This window comes from Sphaerodactylus townsendi, linkage group LG17 (genome assembly GCF_021028975.2).
Source record: "Sphaerodactylus townsendi isolate TG3544 linkage group LG17, MPM_Stown_v2.3, whole genome shotgun sequence".
Lineage (NCBI taxonomy): Eukaryota > Metazoa > Chordata > Lepidosauria > Squamata > Sphaerodactylidae > Sphaerodactylus > Sphaerodactylus townsendi.
In genome coordinates, this window is record NC_059441.1 from 1,962,501 (window position 1) to 1,988,075 (window position 25,575).

The following is a 25,575-nucleotide window of genomic DNA, read 5'->3' on the forward strand; positions in this document are numbered from 1 at the left end:
TGTGCGGAAGAGCAAAATCCACTTGCAAACAATGGTGAAAGTGGATTGAACTTCCAACTCTGTGATCCTATGATTCTACTTACCGTGGTGAACGCTTCTTAGCTTCCCAGTTCTGACGGAATTAGGTCATTAAGCTTTCGGCGCTGGGCTATTCAGACTGCTATTCTTGTGAAAGAAAGTCTTCATTATAGCGTTATCGGTGACTACTGGGAAGAAGAGCGTGTCAACGACAATGGAGTGTTTCTTGTAACATCAAGTTCCCCCCTAAAGCCTCCTTACAGGTATGTATCTGTGAGACTCGCTCGATTAAATGGGTGTTTGTGGCATGAATGTTAAAGAACAGACACGCCGAGGAGGCTTAATCAGTACAATGGATCTTGGAACTCATTTTGCCACCGCCGGGCCTGCAGGTTCGTATTCCTGATGTGTCAAGGGAGAAAGGGTGAGCTTTCATCCACGTTGCTCGGCCTCTTCCAGACTGCCAAAGAATCTGTGCAAATATCTCGGAGAAACTCCTGCTGCCGCCGACTTCTTGTTCCAAGATCTCTCTATTTATTGTATTGTCAAAGGCTTTCGTGGCCGGAGTCCACTGGCTCTGGTGGGTTTTCCAGGCTGGGTGGCCGCGGGGCCTGGTGGATCTTGTTCCTGACGTTTCACCTGCATCTGTGGCTGGCATCTTCAGAGGTGTATCGCAGAGGACACAGTGTGTAGCAGACTGAAGATGTATTGAAGCTGACTGTGGTTTCTGTACTAGCAGGGCAAATCAGGTTTTTTGCCTCGTTTTAATTGAAGATGGACATCGCTATCAACAATTCCAATTCTCTTGGTATCTTCAGCTGTACCCTCCTTCTACGCTTGTTTTTAAGCTGCCTTTCTTTTAAAAAGTATGATTCTTTATTCTATGTAGCCTCCATCCAACATTCCTTTTAAAACGTGCAATCCATTTCTGAAACATTGTAAAACCTCTTGGGCAAGGGGGAGAGAGACAGCACGTGATATCCCAGTTACTAGCCAATCAGTGCTGTGCACAAGCAGCTGCGTTGTAAAATCCCCAGGACCTCTTGCACTGTGTTGGATTGAGGACATCTGTCAGCCACACTTCCCCATTACCGTGGCTGGTATATTTGTAACGTACATCTGTCGAAGCCCGAAGGCCCATGCTCCTCTCGTTGAAGCTGACCTTTAGTTGAGGATCTAATAGAGTCTGCTGTGCTTCCCCCCGCAGGCAAATAGAACGGATTCAGGTCATAGTTTGACATACCAACAGGAACCTCCTACCTGCTGGACAAGGAAGCAGGGGGCGGACATCCCCTCCTGAGAATTCCTGACAAGCTAGAAGTCAATAAGAGTGACATGGTGCCGATTTATTAACTGGCAGAGAGAAGAGGAAAGGGGAATTAGGTGGAGGAAATTCTGCCTATAACTAACACTTTCAGGGCTGACTGGGTATCTCCCTTCCTCGCTCTGGGCAGGAGGAGGAGGAGGGGGAGGAGGAGGAGGAGGAGGAGGAGGAAGAAGAAGAAGAAGAGGAGGAGGAGGAAGAGGAAGAAGAGGAGGAGAAGAGGAAGAAGAAGAAGAAGAAGAAGAAGAAGAAGAAGAAGAAGAAGAAGAAGAAGAAGAAGAAGAAGAAGAAGAAGAAGAAGAAGAAGAAGAAGAAGAAGAAGAAGAAGAAGAAGAAGAAGAAGAAGAAGAAGAAGAAGAAGAAGAAGAAGAAGAGAAGAGAGTGGGATTTATATCCCTCTTTCTCTCGTAGGAGAACTCAAAAGGCTGAAACAATCTCCTTTCCCTTCCCCACACAACAAACACTCTGTAGGAGGTAGGTGGGCCTCAGAGAAGAACTCAGGACTAGCCCAAGGTCAACACCAGCTGGATGTAGTGTTGGGAGTCACTAGGCTTATTCTGAATTCTTCCAGATAAGCTCTCCACAGCTCAAGCAGCATGAAGCTGGGAATCAAAACCCGGTTCCTCCAGATTAGAGTACACCTGCTCTTAACCACTACGCCACTGCTGCTCCTTAAAAGATTCAAAGTCCCTAGGGGGCTGCAGACCCCAAGCCTCTGCTTTGTAATTGCCAGCATCTCCAATAGGAAGGCCTGGACGTTATCCTCCTCGCCTCCTCCTCCTCCTCCTCCTCCTCCTCCTCCTCCTCCTCCTCCTCCTCCTCCTCCTTCTCCCTTCCTGCTTTTCCCAGAACTGCTGTTTATATCAATATATTGTAATAAATAAAAGTTGAAGTAATAACAGATCTGGAAATAGGGAAGGATAGAGATGTGCACAGGAGTGTGAGGGATTAGGAAGGGCTGATGGTGGGTGGAAGAAAGACGTCTAGGCAAACCTGTGCTCACCGGCAAATCTCCTCTGCTCTGGCCGCGGAGAAAATTAAAGTCATGCTTCAAGTGGTGTTGCTTGGCACGGGGAGAAGGGAAATTGAAAGCAGGGCCCAGGAAAATACATGGTTACAAGAAATCTTGTTATGACGACACTGCGCCTGCAGTGCAGCAGATGCATGGTGCATAATTGGCCCTACTATTAATGGTGGGACCCAAACACAGGAGGAAACGTCCAGTGGTGGGATTCAAATAGTTTAACAACTGGTTGTTTACAAGCACCATTTTAACAACCGGTTCTGCCGACGTGGTGCGAACCGGCTGAATCCCACCACTGGAAATGTCCTTTCCTGTTGGCACTTCATCATTCTTTAAGACAGTGGTTTTTCTAAGCATTCTGCCCTCAGGGAACCTTTCCCAGATAGATTCCTCAGGTGAAGGTAGGGTTACCCAACCTCTAGGTAGCAATGGGACGTCTCTCTGTATAGAGCTGTGCTGCTGACAACCAAGAGCAATTCCCCTGGAGGAGATGGCTGCTTTAGAGGGTGGACTCTCCAGCATTATACCCTGCCGACGTTTCCTCCTGTGTTTGGGTCCCACCATTAACAGTAGGGCCAATTATGCACCACGCGTCCGCTGCACTGCAGGGGCGAATGTCCGTCGCAACAAGATTTCTTGTAACAATGTATTTTCCTGAGCCCCGCTTTCAATTTCCCTTCTCCCCGTGCCAAGCGACACCACTTGAAGCACAACTTTAATTTTCTTCGCGGCCAGAGCAGAGGAGATTTGCCGGTGAGCGCAGGTTTGCCCCAGGCATCTTTCCCACCTCTCCCCAAACCCCGCTATCCCCACAAAATATTGTTTTTTTCCCAACCCCAGGCTGCAGCATATTCACCCTAGAACAGCGGTGGCAAACCTATGGCACGAGTGCCAGAGGTGGCACTCAGAGCCCTTTCTGTGGGCATGCATGCAGAGTTTGCCGCGTGGAGGGGCTTAAATACCCACAGACCCCCCCCACACACACATCTAGGGCTGGCCTAGGGCACGCATCCCTTTACCCGGGGAGTAAGCCTCAGTTGCTGGGCAAATGGGGCTTTGCTTCTGGAGTAAACTCCTCCTAGGGTCGCGGAGCTTCCACCCGCTCAAAAGCATTGTAATGGTTGCTTCACCAAGCTTACCCCCTCCTGGAAAGTAACGCCTTTGAAAGTGCCTCGAGCCAGTCACTGCTTTAAACCAAAAACCTCAGTAATATTCAAGTTAAATTCGTTGCTGCATTGGCACTTTCTATGAGCGATAAATAACTGGATTTTGGGTTGCAATCTGGGCACCTCGGTCTCAAAAAGGTTCGGCCATCACTGTGCTCTAGAATAGGATGGCGACTTATGAGACTTCCAGATATCGGACTACCACTCCTTATCAGTTTCGCCAGCATGGCCAATTCACAATTGGACCGCGCTAGTAGGGGTGATGGGAATTGTAGTCCATGAACATCTGGAGTGCCATAGGTTCGCCACCACGGCCCTAGAACCTCAGCACATTGCAAAGGATTCTGGGTAAAGTTTCAGAGTGTATGCGAAGTCCCCGCAAGGGCTCACTAGCTCTGCGGAAAACAGACCTATCCGTGGCTGCATATAGCAGGGTGTCAGTCACGGGAGACAAGCTGTCTTTCAAGGAAGTGCGTCTGCTGTTATCAGACTTCTCACCACGGAACCCGTGACAGACTTCAGAGGCACACCAGGGTTCCCCGGAAGACAGTTTTGAAAACCACTGCTTATAGTCCTAGCGTACCCATTTCCCAGTGGTTCTGTCACGTGTCTGATTGGCAGCCGCTGAAGAAGGAGCTGCTTCTGTCGCCGCCTCCCCAATTTGTAAAATCAGATGCTTGTCAAGACGAGCCAAATCCGGGAGCTTGTCCTTTTCAAACAGACGGCAAAGACATTTTTTTTAAAAAAAACAAACTGGCAGGAATTTTATAATTGACGTGCGTTGTTTTTCCTAAATCGTATTAACTGGTGTATAATCCTTAGCTCACTAGTGTTTTCTCAGATGATTCCTTAATGTTATTGGATTTCTTTTCAGCGCTTAAAGAGATTTTTGTTTGCCTTTCTCACCGCGACTCAAGGCGGATTACGCAGAGTTAGGCGATGCAGCGCATCCACACGATGGTGGATAATTGGGGAAAGTGCCAACGCCGGAGGGATTTGGCTGGAAGAACCAGCCATACGTTTTAGAAACAGAACTGAAGAAAAGCACATTGTTAACATGGCACATTAAGGGCCCTTCGCCGCATGCAGGATAATGCACTTTCAATCCACTTTCAATGCGAGCTCTGTAGTTGTGGGCAAGGACAGCCAAATCCACTTGCAAACTATTGTGAAAGTGGATTGAAAGTGCATTATTCTCCATGCGCGGAAGGGACCTAAGTGGTGCAAAGTGACGCAGTAGCAGAAGAAGAAGGGTTTGAATTTAAAACCCCTTCTGTCTTGTAAGATTCAAGGCTTTACAAACACAGTGCCCTTCCTCCACACACACACACACATCCAGGCTTCGGGCCTGGGACTGTTGGGCTTCTGATTGAATTAGCATTAAACCTAAGACTCAAGTTTTGGGGAAGCAGTGTCAGGTAACCCAGATAAGGGATCATCACCAAACTAATTCATCCTCACTATCCTCACTCCTTTCTTCTTCTTCTTCTTCTTCTTCTTCTTCTTTCTTCTTCTTCTTCTTCTTCTTCTTCTTCTTCTCTCTTCTTCTTCTTCTTCTCCTTCCCCTTCCCCTTCCCCTTCCCCTTCCCCTTCCTCTTCCTCTTCCTCCTCCTCCTCCCAGAGCAGAAGCACCCAGTTTGAGGCAAAGATCTTGCAAAAGGGGAGCAGCCTTCGACTTGCCTCCGTTTACTCTGCATGGTAAAGCCAGCCTCTCACATCAAGTCAGCTTTCGAGCTGGGCCTCCCTTTACCCTCCCACTCCCACCTCACCGGGCCCACTCTCTTTCCCTATATTAGTGTTTTTTTATTACTACAAATAGGAACTTTATGGACTACTTTTATCACACCTCCTGGAATCGGATCAATATCTGGCAATGCAGCCTTCAGCCTGAAGTGCTGACCTCGTTCGGTTCTGCAAGCCCCAAGACAAAGGCAGAGTCCATCTCTCCATCGCTGCCGCCCCCGACGGCTTCATGCTCTTCCTGGAACCCATTGCCATGGCAGAGAAATATGCTCTCCTCTGTAGAGTGACATCACTCTTCCCTTCAACAATAGTAGAAGAAGAAGAGTTTTGGATTTATAGCCCCCCTTTCTCTCCTGTAAGGAGACTCAAAGGAGCTTAAAATCTCCTTTCCCTCACCCCCTCACAACAAACACCCTGTGAGGTAGGTGGGACTGAGAGCTCCGAAGAACTGAGACTAGCCCAAGGTCACCCAGCTGGTGTGTGTGGGAGTGTACAGGCTAATCTGAATCCCCCAGATAATCCCTCCACAGCTCAGGCAGGAGAGCGGGGAATCAAACCCAGTTCCTCCAGTTTGAATGCACCTGCCTTTAACCACTACGCCACTGTCTCTACTATTGACCCCCCAATATGGCATAGCTATTTTTGTAATCTTTTCACTACGCCACTGCTGCGCAGGGTTAAGAATGTGTGTGGGAATGTTCGTGGTAGTACACGTTCCCTTTTGCCAGGCTTCCATTTCTATAATGCCCATCTCATTTCTGAGGTGGGGCGGACCGTCTCTACTACGTATAAGTTGGCTTTCTTGGACATTCTTTTTACAATGTCCCACATTTCTACACAATGCTCAGAGGAATCGTTCCAACTTCCATGAGTGGTAGGGTTTTGCTAGGTTGTGTATGCATCAGCCTAGGGACCTAGGTGTGGGTCAAATGTCCCCCGGACTGTGGCGCATTTAGTTACGTAGAAAATGTCGCCTCACGCCTCTCCTCCCTCCCCTCTGGCCCATACTACAAAAGTCCATGTTTGGGGACTTCCAGTCACGAGAGGAGTGGAGATGGGCCAATTTCTCGATGGCGGCTTCAGCGGTTTCTTCTTTTTTGCCATTTTTCTTGCCTCGCTACCCCAAACAAACCAGAGGTTTGCAGCGGAGAAATCCTCTTTGAAAAAAGTGGAACATTGTTATTCTTTCTTAGATTAGTTCACCTGGGCTTTCTCCAGATGTTCATGGACTACAATTTCCATCGGCCCCTGCCAGCATGGGGCTGATGGGATTTGTAGTCCATGAACATCTGGAGAGCCCCAGGTTGCGTGGTGACCCTGCCCTGCCGAGGCTGCTAGGTTGGTCCCAATAGTAGGGCGGCTGTCTCCTTCCACCAGGACCTCAAAAAACAACTCCTTGCTTTGCACCGGGAGAAGGGAGGAGAGAAAGCACCCAGGGGAGGAGGTGAGGATGTGAGGGGCGAAATACTCTCATGTGACAAAAGGGCGCAGTCCCAGGGACATTTAACTCCCTCATATGTCCCCTTTGACCGGGTAATGCCCAGTGGTGAGATCCAAAATTTTAGTAACAGGTTCCCATGGTGGTGGGATCTAAACTTTCACATAAGAGCCAATATGTACAGGAGCCACACTCGGATCAGACCAGAGCCCATCCAGGGGGCAGTGGGCATTGCCATGGGCTGTGGCAAGGACACAGCTGCTGCACCGCCTTGCAAACGTATCGCACGCGCAGGGCGCAGGGCTGCCACGCACACCGGGTGCACTCCTCCCATAGACTGTTTCCAGCTTCTGCACTCTACTGCGTGAGAGAGGAGGGGCTTAACTAAGGCAAAATCACGTGGCAAAATCACCACCAATTAGTAACCCCCTCTCGGCACACACAAATAATTAGTAACCTACTCTCGGGAACCTGTGAGAACCTGCTGGATCCCACCTCTGTGCACGCTTCTGCATTACACCCTGCTGGAGAGACCTCTTCTTTCCTCCACAACTCCACCTTCTTTCAGGAAATTTCCAGCAACACCTGGTGAACTATATCCATACCCCCATGTCGTTTTACGTGGAGGGCAACCCAGTTTTCCCTGGCCCAGCGTATAGCCGACACAAATGCTGGAAACTGAGAGGGGAGCTGAATAACAGAATTGGTGGCAACAGGTTCTTTATTCTCTTCTCTTGGGTATCCTTGTTATCCAGAGGGGAATAAACTGAACAGGGAGGAACGTCTGCACAAAGCAGCGAGGGAGCTTCCCACAGCGATGAAAGCCCACGGAACAGACTCCCTCCGCATCTTCCCGGATGCGCGTGCATATGGTTTGCTTTTAAATAGCACATCGGCAGGAGTGGCAGAGGGAGCCGAGGCCTTGGAACAATTTTCTCTCTTTCCTTTTGTTGTTCTGCCTTCCCCGTTCGGCATCTCCTCGTTGCCGTTGATCTACGGCTGAGGAGCATAATGAAGGCCAGGGGTTCAAGATGTGTTTCCGTTCCTCTTTGCCAGCACAATGCGAGAGAAGCAAGCCAGGTTTGCAAGCAAAGGAGCGGGGGTTCCCTCTCCCCCTTTACACACAAAACCTGTTTCCAGCGCAGTGTATAGTCTTGACTTTCCCCCTTTGTCTCTTATACGCTTCCAGAGGAAAGGCCTGAGATTAGGTGTAATTCCTGTCGGTATCTCTGTTGCGGGTTTTCCTCCCTCTTTCTCTCCATCTTGAGAGCTACGTGACCTCTCCCCCCCGTTCTCCTTTTCTCACCCAGCAATTGGGAAGGTGAAAACACTGCGGTTTATGTTCCCGAGAACAATTAATAACTGCACCACATTTCACGGGAATGGTGTATAAAACGTACCCGGGAGGGTAAGAAACTGCAGCTTATTCGGCTATGAAACAAGCAAGCACTTGTACAAGGGCCGTTTGGAGTGCATAAAAGGAGCGTGTGGTGTGTGTGGGGGGGGGTGTCTTCTCGTTCATCAATCAACGGAAAGTAAGGTGCCACGTTTGCTAGGCTCATTAAATATAGAGACGTCGCTGAGAAGCAGAAATAGAAATCTCTCCTTGTGCCGAGAAGTAGAATTAGCTGCTGCCGGCTCGGATGGAGGATTCACCTACATTCTAGTCCAGTAGCATCCTTAGAGATTTACAAGCTATGGACGGTTGAGAGTCAAAACTTGCTGCCTCCCCAGCCCAGTGAACTGGACTTATCGGGTCTCAATTTTGGGCTCTGCAGCCTTTTTGAGTAGGCAGACACCTTTGGGATTCAAACACAACTTGGGGGGCGGAGTCACAAAATGGCTGCACAAAATGGCTGCTGAAGGAGGCGGAGCCAGTGACAAGATGGCTGCGTCAGCTTTGTTTTGTTCGCGCAGGGAAAAGCCTTGTGCTGCCAAAGCCACCGTTTTAACTTCTGAGACTTCTCAGCAAGTGATCAGGGGGGGGAAAAGCTGGTCTGTTTTCGATGAATTCTTTTCCATCTCGTTGTGTCAGGGTAAACAGCCTGGCAGAGCAGCAAGCTAGGGATGCTATTGGATTTTCAAGGGGACTGGTTCGATTGGAATATCCCCGTTTCGATTTCGATTCTCTTGGGGTCTGCTCGGCTCAAGTCTTCATCTAGCACCATGCACTGCTGCTTTTCTCGCACTAAATGTTGCTTTGCACATTTTTTCCAGCAGCATCAGTATGTCAATAAATCAACATTATGCTTATGCATTATACACACGCACAATCTGTGTTATATATGCACAGCAAGCCAATCATCAATATTAGCTCGGTAAATGGATGGACTGGAAAAAAAGAAACAAATAGAAGCGGTGTATTTGTCTATCCCATACAGATTAGGGAAGAAGAAGAAGAAGAAGAAGAAGAAGAAGAAGAAGAAGAAGAAGAAGAAGAAGAAGAAGAAGAAGAAGAAGAAGAAGAAGAAGAAGAGGAGGAGGAGGAGGAGGAGGAGGAGGAGGAGGAGGAGGAGGAGGAGGACAAGGAGGAGTTTGGATTTATACCAATTTCCGCTTTTCTTTCTGTAGGAGATTCAGTGGGCTTAAAATCTCCTTTCCTTTCCCCGCACACAACAAAACACCCTGTGAGGTGGTGTGGGCTGAGAGAGATTCAAGGAACTGTGTGACTAGTCCAAGGTCACCCAGCTGGCATTTGTTGGAGTGCACAAGCTAATCTGGTTCAACAGATAAGCCTCCACAGCTCAAGTGGCAGAACAGGGAATCAAACCGGGTTCCTCCAGATTAGAGAGTACCTGCTCTTAACCACTACGCCATGCTGGCTCTCTGGAGGGTGGACTGTATGGCAGCATACCCTCCTGAGGTCCCTCCCCTCCCTGAATCCCCTCCTCCTGAGGTTCCCCCCCCAAAAAATCTCCAGATATTTCCCAACCAGGAGTTGGCAACAATGAGCCAGGCTGTAGGTTCTGAGTTTTAAGCCCTTGAGACTCCTGGATCTATTCCCAATTTTCAGCTGATCTTCAGACAACAGAAACCAGTTTCCCTGGCGAAACATGGAAGCTTTGGAACGAAGGCTCAATAGAACCATACCCCTAAGCTCCTTCTTCCCAAACTCCAGTCTTCCCAAGATCTGCCCCAATGAATTAGCTAACCTGGAGTTGGCAACCCTATCTGGCATCCACTGGCACATTCGACTTCCTCTTGAACAAAGGCACACAGAAACAAGAGCTCTAGGTAGAGAGCAACTTACCAGACCGCATGTTTGCAAACAGGGGAATACATTGGCCAGCTTTCATCTTGGCATTAAATTAAGAATATGTGCCATTAGGTAATCTTTTTTAAAAGTTATTATTATTGTTGTTGTTGTTATTAAGGTTGATTTCACAGCTGCCAGATCTGTAGCTGGTTGTTGGCCTTCATTGCAATTCGAGCCTCACCCAGAGGCCTAGGAAGTTGTAATGCATCAGTGCGGATCCCAGCAGGGCCTGCCTTCTGAATTTATCGTTGTCGTCGTTGTCGCCGCCGCCATATTATTATTATTATTATTATTATTATTATTATTATTATTATTATTATTATTATTATTATTATTATTATTATTATTATTATTATTATACAAAAACAGTTATGCACAGCAAACAAGATCAACATACTGGATTTTGTATTACATCACACGTTGGACACTTCCCTAGCATCTAGGACTGTGTGATGGTATCGACTTAATGCGCAGAGCCGAAAGTAGGGTGGCCTTTGCAGCTGGACATGTGGTGGATTTTGTCAGCCATTGTTTTTAAGTGTCAGTCTAAGGTCTTTAGGCACTGCCCCCAGTGCGCTCGCATCACCACTGGGACCACCTTTACTGGTTTGTGCCAGAGTCTTGTAGTTCAACTCTTAAATCCCTCGTGATCGTAAGTTTTTCCAGTTGTTTCTCATCAATTCTGCTGTCACTAGAAATTGCAACAACATCAACTATCCACACTTTCTTTTTTCCACAATCGTGTGAGGTCAGGGAGTATTGTGTTCCAAAACTTTGTCAGTCTGAATTCGGAAGTCCCAGAGTAGTTTTACGTGCTCATTTTCAGTGACCTTTTCAGGTTTGTGATTCCACCAGTTCTTTGTCACAGGCAGATGGTAGTTGTGTCACAAGTTCCAGTGAATCATCTGAGCAACAGTATTATGCCTCTGCTTGTAGTCTGTCTGCGCGATCTTCTTGCAGCAGCTAAGTATGTGATCTATTGTTTCGTCTGCTTCCTTGCAGAATCTCCACTTGGGATCTGTTGTTGTTGTTGTTGTTGTTGTTGTTGTTGTTACCGCCCACCCCTGAAGGGCTCTGAGCAAATGGAAAGGGCTCTCCAACATTCACAGGTTAAAGTTGATAAAGATCTGCATACAACTTTCCCAATTAACCAACTTGGCTTTCAAACTGCTTTGATTTAACTACAACTCTGTATTTTGTTCCAATTTTTAATGACTACCAATGAGAAAATTAAGTTTAGCTCAAAATTTAAGCTATTTAGAAATCGAAAAATAGTTTGTGCTTTTGCTATATATATATACGAGAAAAGACTAACAGCTTGAAAAATACAGCTAGATAAAAACAGGCACAAATGCATATACATGCCTTTGGCATAAGGATAATGCTCTGTGATGAATTTCTCTCCTGAAAAGTGCTCCGTGCTTCAAAACGTTTGGGAATATCCGCTTTGGAGTTATAAACACCCATGCCATATTTAATGATTATTTACTGATTTTATCTGTGCTCTATCTATTTGATTTTATCTGTGCTCTATCTATTCGGGGGAGGGCGGTTTATAAATACAATTAATAATAATAATAATAATAATAATAATAATAATAATAATAATAATAATAATAATAATAATAATAATAATAATAATAATAATAATGATGCATATAGCAAAGGCAAAGGTCTGACCTCTAAGAATATTTGCAGTCTTCTAGAAGGACTGTCGCAGTTGAAGAAGAAGAAGAAGAAGAAGAAGAAGAAGAAGAAGAAGAAGAAGAAGAAGAAGAAGAAGAAGAAGAAAAAGAAGAAGAGGAGGAGGAGGAGGAGGAGGAGGAGGAGTTTGAATTTATATCCCATCTTTCTCTCCTGTAAGGAGACTGTGGGAACACCCTGTGAGGTAGGTGGGGCTGAGAGAGTCTAAGCTAACTCAGTGATTAGCCTAGGAATGTCCCATGGGTGCCTAGGATAAACAGGAACTACACTCCTATCCCAAGTCTCTACCAGCATGGCCAATTGGCCATGCTGACAGAGGCTGATAGGAATTGCAGTTCCTGAACATCTGGAGAACCGCAGGTTCCCTACCCCTAGCCCAAGGTTACCCAGCTGGCATGTGATGGAGTGCACAAGCTAATCTGGTTCCCCGATAAGCCTCCACAGCTCAGGCGGCAGAGCAGGGAATCAAACCTGGTTCCTCCAGATTAGAGTGCACCCGCTCTCAACCACTACGCCTCTGCTGCTCCTCTCCAGAGGAGAGTGAAGTTAGCGAGGGAGGCATATCCAAAAGAAATAAATGCCACCATATTGCCGTGCTTCGGTCCCATCAGGAACGTCAGGGTTTGCTTCCAGATCACGTTGCTGGAGATGGGTTAAGAAACAAAATATTGATGCCTCCCGTAAGCCTATCAGTGCCTCTGTAGAATGCCATTCTTGCCATTTGCTGGCAATCTCCGATCTCATCTGGCAGCTGCGTTCTTGTAAAACATGTTTCGCTGTCCTTGATCAGCTCCCAGCTCCCACCTTTGATCTAGTTGTTCATCTCTCCCCAGTTATTAAATCGTGTGTCGCCGTCCCAGGCCAACTCGCCACCAACAATGCTTGTTAAGAAATCCTCTGGGAGGTTAACCTGGAGGTTGGCGACTGACAAAGATCTGTCGCTCTGCTCTACCTTGGAGGAGCACACCGAGATCTCGTGCAAAGATCTTTCCCAGCTGTCTCTGATCTTTTAGCTGGAAAATTGCCAGAGCTGGGATTTTGTACTGTGCAAGTGAGCTACATCTTCTCCTCGCAAACACAACGCGCGTGGCACAGGCAAGATCTGCCTCCCACAACAATTTCCCCCACTGATTCCTACCCCCACCCCTGCTTATTGGTTTTCACCGTCTTGTGGGGTCTCTTCCAGGTCGCTTTATGTCTAAACCAGAGAGCCAGTGTGGTGTAGTGGTTAAGAGCAGGTGGATTCTGATCTGGAGAACCGGGTTTGATTCCCCACTCCTCCACCGGAGTGGCAGAGGCTTATCTGGTGAACCAGATGTGTTTCCGCACTCCTACATTCCTGCTGGGTGACCTTGGACTAGTCACAGTTCTTGGGAACATTTTAGAACAAGTTAGTGCCAGAATGCTCATCTAAGCATGCTGTACGGGGTGGAATTAGGGTTGCCAGCTCCAGGTTGGGCAAATTCCTGGAGATTTGGGGGTGCAGTCTTGAGAGAGCATAACTTGGGAAGGGGACCCAGAGAGTTATAATGCCATAAAGTTCACCCTCCAAAGCAGCCAAGGAACTAATCTTTGTTGCTCCCCAGGCCCCACCTGGAGACTTGGCAACCCTATGTGGCACAGAGTTCCCCAAGATGGCAATGAGAACATTCAGCCATCATAACTTCTGTTTGTTCATGACAGGAAGAAACATGGTGCCAGCGTGGTGTAGTGGTTAGGAGCACGTGGATTCCAATCTGGAGAACCGGGTTTGATTCCGCACTCCTCCACCTGAGTAGCAGGTGCTTATCTGGTGAACCCACTGGCGTAATGCCCATTGGGCAAGGTGGGCAGCTGCCCAGGGCATCACTTTGTGGGGGGCATCAAAACGCTGGGTTCGTTTTTGGGTATTTTAGTGGTTTTCCATTTTTGGCCTGCAGGGGGCGCAGTTTTTAGGCTAGCGGCACCAAAATTTCAGCGTATCATCGGGAGAATGTCCTTATGCTACCCCCCAAGTTTGGTGAGGTTTGGTTCAGGGAGTCCAAAGTTATGGACTCCCAAAGGGGGTGCCCCTATCCCCCATTGTTTCCAATGGGAGCTAATAGGAGATGGGGGCTACAGTTTTGAGGGTCCATAACTTTGGCCCCCCTGAATCAAACTGCACCAAACTTGGGGGGTATCACTAGGGCAGTCTCCTGATGAGACCCTGAAAGCTTTGAGACTGTGCCTTCAGAAATGTGCCCCCCACAGCCTGCAACCCCCATTGACAGCAATTCAGTAAACTCAATGCAGAACAAAGATTCTTGGGCAAATTTCTAGGATGTTCCTGCAGGGGGTGCATTTTTGGATGTATCGGCACCAAAATTTCAGGGTATCATCTGGAGATGATGGCACCCCCCAAGTTCGGTGCAGTTTGGTTCAGAGGGGCCAAAGTTATGGACCCTCAAAACTGTAGCCCCCATCTCCTATTAGCTCCCATTGGAAACAATGGGGGATGGGGCACCTCCTTTGGGAGTCCATAACTTTGGACTCCTTGAACCAAACCCCACCAAACTTGGGGAGTAGCATAAGGACAGTCTCCTGATGATATGCTGAAATATTGGTGCTGATATGTCTAAAAATGCACCCCCTGCAGGCACCAATGTCCTGGTGCAAAAAATTTTTTGGTCGTGGTGGAGTGGCCGCCCATGGGGGGCGGGGCGCATCCAACTCAGGTTTTGCCCGGGGCTGCAGTTTGCCCAGGGCTGCCTCGTTACGCCCCTGGGTGAACCAGATGTGTTCCCACACTCCTACATTCCTGCTGGGTGACCTTGGGGTAGTCACAGTTCTCTCCTAACTCTCTCAGCCCCACCTACCTCACAAGGTGTCTGTTGTGGGGAGAGGAAGGGAAATGGAGTTTGTAAGCCACCTTGAGTCTCCTTACAGTAGAGAAAGATGGGATATAAATCCAAACTCCTCCTCCTCCTCCACCACCACCACCACCACCACCACCACCACCTCCTCCTCCTCCTCCTCCTCCTCCTCCTCCTCCTCCTCCTCCTCCTCCTCCTCTTCTTCTTCTTCTTCTTCTTCTTCTTCTTCTTCTTCTTCTTCTTCTTCTTCTTCTTCTTCTTCTTCTTCTTCTTCTTCTTCTTCTTCTTCTTCTTCTTCTTCAACATCACGCTCGCAATCTCTGGTGGGCCCTGGACCATTGCAGACTGAATTGCTAGCGGTGACAATGCCCCCCCCTCCCTTTGTTCATAAGATCACATCATCTCCAAGGGCCCTGCCTGGCAAAGAGAGCACCGAAGATATAGTTCAATATGTAAATAAATCCGGGAGAGCGAGGAGGAGCTGGGACTTTGCTGAACTGTGATAAAGCATCCGAGGGAACTCCCCGGTGCTATATTTCTTGCCCCTGCCGACTGAGAGGAGAGTAATTCCGGCTCTCAGCCCTGGGCAGCAGCAATGAGAAAGAGAGGAGGGAAAACTGTGGCGGAAATCCTCTTGCGCGTTGATTTAAACATATTCCAGGACCAGCCTAATTGCTAGTGGAGCACGGAGGTTTGATCTTCTTATCACTCCGCCTTTTCTGCATCTCTGGCAGTCCTGCAGCTGGCAGCGGGCAGAGAACCTCTTGAGTTTAGGGGAAACTGCCCTGTGCTCTCAGCGGCAGATCTGGACAAAGCCAGCCCTCAGATTGGTTTGTCAGACTGTGCCCTTTGCAGGCTTCGGTGAACACATGATGGGAGAGTCTACATTAAGTTATACCCCTTTACAGCTTTTTCTGTGAACGCATAGAGGCTGAGAGCAGCCTCTGCTGCCATTATCTTATCATGCCCCCATGCCTGCACGCACATGTAGTAGTAGTAGTAGTAGTAGTAGTAGTAGTAGTAGTAGTAGTAGTAGTAGTAGTAGTAGTAGTAGTAGTTGTTGTTGTTATTATTAATTAGTTTTGTATACCGCCCTCCCCCGAAGGGCTCTGGGCAGTGTACAACATATTAATCTATACAATAGAGCACAGGTGTCAAACTTGCGGCCCTCCAGATGTTATGGACTACAGTTCCCATCATCCCCTGCCAGCATCATCCTGGCAGGGGATGATGGGAACTGTAGTCCATAACAACTGGAGGGCCGCGAGTTTGACACCAGGAGCAGCAGTGGCGTAGGAGGTAAAGAGCTCATGTATCTAATCTGGAGGAACCGGGTTTGATTCCCAGCTCTGCCGCCTGAGCTGTGGAGGCTGATCTGGGGAATTCAGATTAGCCTGTGCACTCCCACACACGCCAGCTGGGTGACCTTGGGCTAGTCACAGCTTCTCGGAGCTCTCTCAGTCCCACCTACCTCACAGGGTGTTTGTTGTGAGGGGGGAAGGGCAAGGAGATTGTAAGCCCCTTTGAGTCTCCTACAGGAGAGAAAGGGGGGATATAAATCCAAACTCCTCCTCCTCCTCCTCCTCCTCCTCCTCCTCCTCTTCCTCTTCCTCTTCTTCTTCTTCTTCTTCTTCTTCTTCTTCTTCTTCTTCTTCTTCTTCTTCTTCTTCTTCTTCTTCTTCTATGCAATAGAGCATAGTTCCGACCATAAATATAAGTATAATAACAAATACAGCTCAATTAGGATTAAAACAATTAAAACCCACCTTAAAACACAGCATTCCAACATACTGTTCTGCGCCCAACACTAAAATCCTCCTGGGGGGGAGCGGTAGGTCCCTCAGAGGTTATGGGGACCTTCAAAGAGGGGACCACTAAAAAGGGGGGGCACCGCATCACCGGCCGGTCACTCCAAAAGCCCGGTGGAACAATTCGGTCTTACAGGCCCTGTTTGTTGCTTGAACAGTTCTGTTGAGGGAATACCAAAAGTCGTAAAGTTTGCAAGCAAACCATCTAGTCCAGGTCTGCAACCTGAGGCTCTCTTCAGACTGGATCAGCCCCTGCCAGCATGGCCATGCTGGCAGGGGCTGATGGGATTTGTAGTCCATGAACATCTGGAGAGCCTCAGGTTGCAGACCCCTGATCTAGTCCAATCCCCTGCTGAGTGTAGGATCAACTTAGAGAGCGTCCCAGAAAAGCATTTGTCCAGTCACCGCTTAGAGTCCTGTTGAACACGCACTGGTATTCATATTTGGTCCCCAACAGGCAATAGTATTTCATAGTATGGTTAGAGCATAGGACTAGGATCCGGAAGAGCCGGGTTCAAATCCCCACTCTGCCATGGAAGCTCACTCATGTCATAGAATCATAGAGTTGGAAGAGACCATCAAGTCCAACCCCCTGCCATGCAGGAATACACAATCAAATAAGTTCATCTAGCCTCTGTTTGAAAACCTCCAAAGAAGGAGACTCTCTCTACCACTCTCTGAGGCAGTGAATTCCATTGTCGAACAGCCCCTTACTGTCAGGAAGTTCTTCCTAATGTGTTGGTGGGATCTCTTTTCCTGCACTTTAAATCCATTACTCCGTGTCGTAGTCTCCGAGGCAGCAGAAAACAAGCTCGTTCCCTCTTCAACATGACAGCCCTTCAAATATTTAAACACAGCTATCGTGTCCCCCCTTAACCTTCGCTTCTCCACACTAAACATCCCCAGCTCCCCAAGCCTCTCTTGATAGGGCATGTACTCCAGACCTTTGACCGGTTTGGTGTCTTTGGGCTAGTCACACACTCCCAGCTTATCCTGTCTCACGGGACAGCGAGATTCGAAACGCCTCTGAGACCGATAAGATTTTTGGGATAAAAGCCGCCAAGAAACTCCCCTTCTCAAATACCAGGAAAGCCGAGGCCCTGAAAAACCTTACTGTGGTTATCCCTTCCACACCACACATTTCCCTATCGTCGTTTTGATGTGTCACAGCTTGGATTCAGAAACCAAATGGGAATTTTGAGCGAGTTTGGCGGAAGCTGCAGGCGACATGCAAAGGCCAGCAGACGACACAGAAAATGTTCAGAAACTCAGAGATGCATAAAATGTATGTATAGGATTGTACAACATCAACATAGAAGAAGAAGAAGAAGAAGAAGAGGAGGAGGAGGAGGAGGAGGAGGAGGAGGAGTTTGGATTTATAGCCCCCCTTTCTCTCCTGTAAGGAGACTCAAAGGGGCTTACAATCTCCGTGCCCTTCCCCCCTCACAACAGACACCCTGTGAGGTAGGTGGGGCTGAGAGAGCTCCGAGAAGCTGTGACTAGCCCAAGGTCACCCAGCTGGCATATGTGGGAGTGCACAGGCTAATCTGAATTCCTCAGATCAGCCTCCACAGCTCAGGCAGCAGAGCAGGGAATCAACCCCAGTTCCTCCAGATTAGAATGCACCTGCTCTTAACCACAGCTCAAGCGGCAGAGCGGGGAATCAACCCTGGTTTTTCCAGATTAGAATGCACCTGCTCTTAACCACTGCTCTTAACACTGTAAATATACACAACTTCTTTTTTAAAGTTGAAAAGAAAAAGGAAACATTGGGACTTCTCTGGTATGAAGGGAGAGCCAAAATTTTTAATGCGAATTTCCAGATTGTGCGGGGGGGCGCTGCACCCTTAACCCCCCCCCCCCAATGTGAAAAGGATCACTGTAGTCTCAAAAGTGCTACTGGATTCAAATCCAGCTGTACTACTGCAACTTTGCTGTCCTTTGGAACCACCTCACAGAGTCGTCGTAAAGGAAAAAATGGAGGATGAAAACCACATCGGCTTCCTATTGGGGAGAAACACAGGGTGTCAATAAATACATACTTTCGTTTGCGGCACTTCATTAAACTTTTCAAATCTGTTTAACAAATGAAAGGGAAAAAATAGTGCCTTAAAAAATGAAATTAAGAGAAGAAGATATACTGAGTGCCCCCAAACTGCCCAGTGGAAAAGTTTTTTTAAAATTAATACACTGGCTTTCTTCTTGTTGAGGGAATTCTCAATTTGTTTTTCAGCTTTCATCCAGGTAAGTAAAAAAGGAAGTTGAAGGGAGAAAAATGACAGAGAGCAGAAATCTCAGAAAAGCTATTTATCAACTAGACCAGCAACAAAAGGAGATATTAGATTACTACAATGGCTGAGGGGTTATATAGTTCTCGCCAAAGCGCTCCAGAAAGGTGTCCCATGAGCTATTAAATTTATATGTTATTATTTTATAAAAATGTTACGTTCTCCGGGGATAACAGTTCTAGCAGTTCTGCTGCCCAGTAATCAATATTAGATGTAGAACTGAGTTTCCAAACCCTGGAAACCAGTATTTATCAGCAGATGGTTTTATGGGATTTGATGGTCGACTCCAGACATTTAACACTGGGGGAAGAAAACAGACAACGCAGAGATCTCGGAAGCTTACTGTAGAGGGGCAGTTGGCAATTCCAAACTGGAATATCCAAATCTGGAAGCTCGACAAACTGGGGGTGTTGCAAAATTTGCATCCGTCTTGCAAATGCACAGTTTGGGCAGAGGTGGGATCCAGCAGGTTCTCACAGGTTCCCGAGAGTAGGTGACTAATTATTTGTGTGTGCCGAGAGGGGGTTACTAATGGGTGATTTTGCCACGTGATTTTTGCCTTAGTTACGCCCCTCCTCTCAGCAGTAGCGCGCAGAACTTGAAGCAGTCTAGCAGGAGGTGCACCGGCATGCATGGCAGCTCATGCCTGCTGCGGCATCTCGCTTTCCCCGCCTAAGGACTCGTGCAGCAGCTGCGTCCTTGCCACAGCTCTGCCCAGGAATGCCCCGCCCCCGGAATGCCCGGCCACACCCCGTTGTGCCCCGCCCAGCCCGATTGGCGCTACTCCACAGTTTGAATCCCACCACCATGGGAACCTGTTACTAAAATTTTTGGATCCCACCACTGAGTTTGGGGAAAGATGGGTTCCATCAGTAAAGGTTTATTCAAACAGAAGGGGTTGTTTTTTTTTTTGCAGGCCTGAGTGGGCCCAGGGGCTGCAGGAACTATCCACTGGAAAGCCGGGTCATTTTGCCCTGGGAAAACTTTCCTCTCCGTCTGGGAAGTCAGTCATGCAATGCCTGGCTTATGCTCGCTGAACTGAAAGGAGGCTTAAACTTCCTCCAGTATCATTTTCTTTACCTGAAATGACCCGGGGAACTGCTGTTTGCCTAGGGTTGGTACCTGGAGAGCTCTCAAAATCATGACTGGACTCCTGACAACAGAGTTCAGTTCGCCTGGGAAAAAATAGGCTGCTTTGGAGGAATGACTTGATGGCACGTTACCTATTGTGGTGGATGGCAGGGCAACTGTAGTGGTTCAAAACGGCTCTATTTACTTTAACAATTAATGTGAACTAACTCAACAGTGAACAGCTAACAGAAGCTCTCCGTCTGAACCCCTTCAGGTCTCAGCTACAGCTGCTTTCCCCAGGTCTCTTATCTCTGCCCCGTCAGTTCAGATCTGTAAAGGCAGAGCATCACAGGGTCCATGAGGTATTTTCCACCTTAGACTTTGTCCTGTTGGGTTAACATACATGAAACCCACCAGTATGTGTAGCTAGGGATGCCAATCTCCTGGAAATCTCCCAGAATTACAACGGATCTACAAGCTACCCCTGGAAGAAGAAGAAGAAGAAGAAGAAGAAGAAGAAGAAGAAGAAGAAGAACAAGAACAAGAACAAGAACAAGAACAAGAAGAACAAGAACAAGAACAAGAACAAGAACAAGAACGGAGGAAGAAGAAGAAGAAGAAGAAGAAGAAGAAGAAGAAGAAGAAGAAGAAGAAGAAGAAGAAGAAGAAGAAGAAGAAGAAGAAGAAGAAGAAGAAGAAGAAGAAGAAGAAGAACTAGCCTGCTGGATCAGATCAGAGTCCATCTAGTCCAGTACTCTGCTACTCGCAGTGGCCCACCAGGTGCCTTTGGGAGGAGGAGGAGGAGGAGGAGGAGGAGGAGTTTGGATTTATATCCCCCCTTTCTCTCCTGTAAGGAGACTCTAAGGGGGCTTACAATCTCCTTTCCCTTCCCCCCTCACAACAAACACCCTGTGAGGTGGGTGGGGCTGAGAGAGCTCCAAAGAACTGTGACTAGCCCAAGGTCACCCAGCTGGCATGTACTGGAGTGCACAAGCCAATCCGGTTCCCCAGATAAGCCTCCACAGCTCAAGTGGCAGAGCGGGGAACCAAACCCGGTTCTCCAAATTACAGTGCACCTGCTCTTAACCACTTCACCACGCTGGCCCTATGGGCCCCATGGCATTGTACCCCACGGAGACTCCTCCCCTCCCCAAACCTTGTCCTCACCAGGCCCCACTCCCAAATCTCCAGGAATTTCCCAATCCAGAGTTGGCAACCATCCCTCCCTTGGCTGAAAGGAATCCAGAGTCCCTCCACCATTGTTCGCTGCAGCCCTTCCGGCTCCTTTTCTCTCTGAGCTCCAGCCCTCGTTTTGCAAAGCGCCGGGCGTGGAATTTTTATCACCTTCAACCATGAAATCTGTCACCTTCAAACCGCTTTATTGCGATCTGGGGACGCCTCGCCTGGCCTCGCCTGCTGCAACCCACCTCCGGGCCGCCCCGCTGCAGTTCTCCACTCTGGCTCCTTGTCTCTCACTTCCCATCGATTTAGAGTCACTGCTGACACCAGCATTTTCCATTCAAGGGCCATGTTTTGACTTATTTGCTTCAAGGGCTCGGAGAGATGCTCTGTTCATTTCCCCTCCTCATCCCCTTGCTTATGTGCATGTGCGCACATAGGGGCAGTTCTGAGATCCCGAATCACTCCCTCTTTAGAACAGCCCAGGGGGTGCAAAATCAGCAAAGAATAAAGCAGAAGCACTTGAAAGAAGCAGAGTTTTTTTAAAAAAATTTTTTAACTCAGTTTACAAACGAGAGTCTCGAAACGATTACTCTCTCGTGGATTATTTACTTACGAAAATACCCAGGAACTCAAAAGCGGGCCAGATAGTTTGAGGGCATAAAGAAGTTAATAATCAGCCTGTGAATTATTCTTTTTCAACAGATACAGCCATTGATCCTGCAGCTCTGCAAATGTAGTGTTACGTGAGGTTTTTTTTCCTGTCTGCTTTGAGGATGGATGTAAAGCGTGGGAAGATATATTGGCCTTGTTTATCTCTTTGCTCTGATCCTTTCTGATTAGAACAATTTCCTTGTTCCTTTTCTGCAGCCTTGACAATAAATCCTGAGATTTTGTCCTGGGTTGGCAGGTTGGCTGGCTTTTGGCTATAAGTCTTTCTTTCTTTCTTTCTTTCTTTCTTTCTTTCTTTCTTTCTTTCTTTCTTTCTTTCTTTCTTTCTTTCTTTCTTTCTTTCTTTCTTTCTTTCTTTCTTTCATGATGGTAGTCATAGGCCAGTGATGGCGAACCTGTGGCACGGGTGCCAGAGATGACACTCAGAGCCCTCTCTGTGGGCACGCCCAAACAGAGTTCATCGTGTGGGGGGGAAATTGCCCCCCCCCACACACACACATCTAGGCTGGCCTGGGCCGCTGGGCTCGATTATTAGCATTAAACCTAAGACCTAGTTTTGGGGAAGCAGTACACCGTGTTTCCCCGAAAATAAGACAGTGTCTTATATTAATTTTTGCTCCCAAAGATGCGCTATGTCTTATTTTCAGGGGATGTCTTATTTTTCTGTGTTCTGTTCGTCGGGCATGCTTCCCAACAAAAACTTTGCTGCGTCTTACTTTCGGAGGATGCCTTATATTTCGCACTTCAGCAAAACCTCTACTTTGTCTTATTTTCAGGGGATGTCTTATATTCGGGGAAACAGGGTAGGTAACCCTGTTAAGCACTGTTAAACCCCACTGATTTTCATGCAAAGAACTAAAGCGTGATCCTTTACCTGGGAGTAAGCTCGGGTTGCTGGCAATGTGGCTTGCTTCTGAGTAAACCCTCCTAGGGTTGTGATTCACCCGTTCGACTAGTTGCTTCAAAGCAAAGCGAACAACTACCACCAAGCTTAATCCCGAGTAACACACGCCTCAGAGCCAACCATTTTTTCTTAACTAAAACCTCAGTATTCAGGTTAAATTGCCGCATTGGCACTTTGCACTAAATAAGTGGGTTTGGGGTTGCAGTTTGGGCACTCGGTCTTGAAAAGGTTCGCCATTACTGGCATAGGCCCATAGCATGACTGCCTGTTCCAAAGAGCTGGCTTTCGTCTTACCTAGCTTCCAGGACAACCTTTGTTTTTGGCCATGGAAGGCCCAGAAATAAGACAGCATTAAATCCATACCTGCCAACATTTTGAAATGCGAGAGGAGGCGATTAAGTGTAGCTGTTGGCTGTTGCAAAGAAGCTCGCTGGTGTGAAGGACAGGCAGCTGGTTATCCAAATATTTGGCTTGGAGATACCTCAAGGAAATGGAGTTGTCAATTTCCAGCTGGGACCCAGAGATCTGGTGGAATGACAATTGATCTCCAAACTGCAGATGTCAGGGTGCTTTGGAGGGTCGACTGCATGGTATTACACTCCCCTGTTCCCTTTTTCAGCTTTAAAAGGGGCTTGGACAGATTGATGGAGGAGAAGTCGATCTGTGGCTACGAATCTTGATCCTCCTTGATCTGAGATTGCAAAGGCCTTAGCAGACCAGGTGCTCGGGAGCAGCAGCAGCAGCAGGCCATTGCTTTCACCTGGTGGGCCACTGCGAGTAGCAGAGTGCTGGACTAGATGGACTCTGGTCTGGTCCAGCAAGGCTCTTTCTTATGTTCTTATGTTCTTAACTACACATTTTGTGTCTGGGTGAATATATATATATATATATATATTTAAAAACCCTTCTGCCATAAGACAGCACTTGCACAAACAGTTTACAGAAATGCCCAGACTGGCCACATTCAGACATCACAAGAAATCTCTGTTTGTTCCCTGTGGACCTGTACAGTGCTTGTGCATTTGTCCTTTCATGCATTCCACATGACTGATACCTTCTTGAACTGGGAAGCCCTCAATCCGACTGCAGTCTTTCTGTGACTTAAGAATGCTGGCGGCGACGGAGGAGGCTGCCCTTTATTTCCTCCCTGCAAACCAGGATTCTCAACCTGGCTTTGATCTTAGCTTAGAACCCTGGCGAGCGCACTGGAAGAAATAAATTCAAATTTGACCAGAGACTTACTTTCCGACTTCGTGGTGGATCCAAAGTTCAAGGCTTCCCAAACCAGGAAATTTTAAATCATGTTGTGCATGCCAGGACGGAATGTAAGGAAGAGGAGGAGGAGGAGGAGGAGGAGGAGAAGAGGAGGAGGAGGAGGAGAGGAGGAGGAGGAAGAGGAGAAGAGGAGGAGGAGGAGGAGGAGGAAGAGGAGAAAGAGGAGAAGAGGAGGAGGAGGAGGCGAAGAGGAGGAGGGAGAAGAGGAGAAGAGGAGGAGGAGGAGAAGAGGAGGAGGAGGAGGAGGAAGAGGAAGAGGTGGAGTTTGAATTTATATCCTACCTTTCTCTTCTGCAAGGAAACTCAAGGTAGCTTACAAGTTCCTTTCCCTTCCTCTTCTCACAACAGGCACCTTGTGAGGTTGGTGGAGCTGAGAGAGGAGAGAACTGTGACTAGCCCAAGGTCACCCAGCAGGAATGTAGGAGTGCAGAAACACATCTGGTTCACCAGATAAGGCTCTGCCACTCCGGTGGAGGAGTGGGGAATCAAACCGGGTTCTCCAGATTGGAATGCACCTGCTTTTAACCACTGCCCCACGCTGGCACCATTCAGTCATGACCATGTTTCTTCCTGTCATGAACAAACAGAAGTTATGGTGGCTGAATGTTCTCATTGCCATCTTGGGGAACTCTGTGCCACATAGGGTTGCCAAGTCTCCGGGTGGGGCCTGGAGAGCAACAAAGATTAGTTTCTTGGCTGCTTTGGAGGGTGAACGTCATGGCATTATAACTCTCTGGGTCCCCTTCCTAAGCCATGCCTTTTCTACGCTGCACCCCCAAATCTCCAGGAATTTGCCCAACCTGGATGTGGCAACCCTAATTCCACCCCATACAGCATGCTTAGATGAACATTCTGGCACTAACTTGTTCTAAAATGTTCCCCTAAAGATGATCCAGGTATTTGCAGGTAGCCTTTCCCCTGTTTTATTTATTAACCGCTTCTCTGAAGGAACGTCCAAAGGGGCACGCAGCAAACAGCCATTAAAAATTAAAATACACTGGAAACTATAAAACAATGAGAAGACCCCAGCAAAATCAATACAGACAAATCGATAAATTCAGACAGCAGCACGAAGCCAGGCTACCGCAAGATGACAGTTAAAACGCAGAAAATAATAACAATGAATCTTAAAACCTGCTCATCCTTAGGACGATCCAGGCTCAGATCTAGAACGAGTACTTTTGCGATTCTGGTCGCAGTGAGGAGCGAATCACGTTCTGAGCTCCAAGAACTAAATAATACCCACAAATACATGTTTGGTGCTACAGGCCGGGTTCTTACAGATTCAGCTAACTTAGAAGATATGTAGAACACATTTCCGAGATCCTTTCCGCTGAGAACAGAATGGAGAGCATTTGCACTTGATATGCAAAAAAGGAGCGTGGTTCCCCCCCCTTCTGCTTTTAAAATTATTAACGCCTGAGGGAAGAATTAATAAATTATGCTCAGTTCGGTTATCTCTGAACTCAGTCCTTCAGAATGGGGGGAAATTGCTCATCTTACAATGTTATCGATTGTCCCATTTGCTCTCTTTTAAGTGCGAAAAGCGTTCGGAAGAAAAAAGGAAGCCAACTTCACAGCGTTGAAATGTTCGAGGGCTGTCTGGGATTAGTCCAAAGTACAGCTGCCTGCTTGCTGTGACGTGTGTTGTTTCCTATGAATTAAGGGCAAATTACGCACAAGGTGTTTGCTGCGTGGTGGAGGCGAATGTCCGGCGCAGCAAGACTTCTTGTACTGAAGTATTTCCTCTAGCCCTGCTTTCACTTTCCATCCCCTCCACGGCAAGCAAATCCACTCGTAGCATGATTCTAGTTTTGTTTCGCCGCCAGAACAGGACAGATTTGCCTGTGGGCACAGCTTTGCCCCAGACCACT